Source organism: Galeopterus variegatus, unplaced genomic scaffold (assembly GCF_000696425.1).
Source record: "Galeopterus variegatus unplaced genomic scaffold, G_variegatus-3.0.2 Scaffold9596, whole genome shotgun sequence".
Lineage (NCBI taxonomy): Eukaryota > Metazoa > Chordata > Mammalia > Dermoptera > Cynocephalidae > Galeopterus > Galeopterus variegatus.
This window is the reverse complement of record NW_007735707.1, coordinates 48,983-50,303: the sequence shown is the minus strand read 5'-3', so window position 1 is coordinate 50,303 and position 1,321 is coordinate 48,983.

Here is a 1,321-nt window from a genome sequence, read left to right as displayed (position 1 = left end):
GTTTCACTTAATATAATTTTCTCTAAGTCCATCCATGTTGTTGCGAATAGTAGTATTTCATCCTATTTTATAGCAGAGTAGTATTCCATTGTGTAGATGTACCACAGTTTCCTTGTCCACTCATCAGATGATGGACATTTGGGCTGGTTCCGGCTCTTGGCTATTGTATATAGAGCTGCAACATTGGAGTACAGGTATCCCTTCAGCATGATGATTTCCATTCCTCTGGGTATATTCCCAGCAGTGGAATCGCTGGGTCATAGGGTAGATCTATCTGTAATTGTATGAGGAAGCTCCATGTCATTTTCCATAAAGGCTGCACCATTTTGCAGCCCCACCAACAGTGGATGAGAGTTCCTTTTCCTCACAACCTCTCCAGCACTTATCTTTCTCAGTCTTCTGGATGTTAGCCATCCTAACTGGAGTGAGATGGTATCTCAGTGTGGTTTTCATTTGCATTTTCCAGATGTTGAGTAATATTGAGCACTTTTTCATGTTTCTGTTGGCCATTTGTATATCTTCCTTTGAGAAATGTTTGTTCTGCTCCTTTGCCCATTTTTTAATTAGATTATTTGTTTTTTGTTGTAAAGTTGTTTGAGTTCGCCCATTTTTTAATTGAGTTATTTGATTTTTGCTATAAAGCTGTTTGAGTTCTTTGTATATTCTGGATATTAATCCTTTGTCAGATGTATATTTTGCAAATATTTTCTCCCACTCTGTTGGTTGTCTTTTTACTCTGTTGATTGTTTCTTTTGCTGTGCAGAAGCTTTTTAGTTTGATACAATCCTATTTATTTATTTTACCTTTAGTCGCCTATGCATTTTGGGTCCTATTCATGAATTCTAACCCCACTCTTATTTCCTGCAGTGTTTCCCCTATGTTTTATTTAAGGAGTTTTATTGTTTCAGGGTGTAAATTTAATTCTTTAATCCACTTTGAGTTGATTTTGGTATATGGTGAAAGATATGGGTCTAGTTTCATTCTCCTACATATGATTATCCAGTTTTTCCAGCACCATTTGTTGAAAAGGCAGTCTCTTCCCCAGTATGTAGACTTGCTGCCTTTGTCAAAGATCAGATGGCTGTAAGCATATGGGTTACTTTCTGGATTCTCTACCCTATTCCATTGATCCACGTATCTGTTTTTATGCCAGTACCATGCTGTTTTGGTTATTATAGCTTTGCAATATAGTTTAATGTCAGGTAGTGTTATGCCACCAGCTTTATTTTTTTTGCTCAGGATTGCTTTGGTTATGCATGGTCTTTTGTTATTCTATATAAATGTCTGGATAGCTTTTCCAATCTCAGAGAAAAGTGTCATT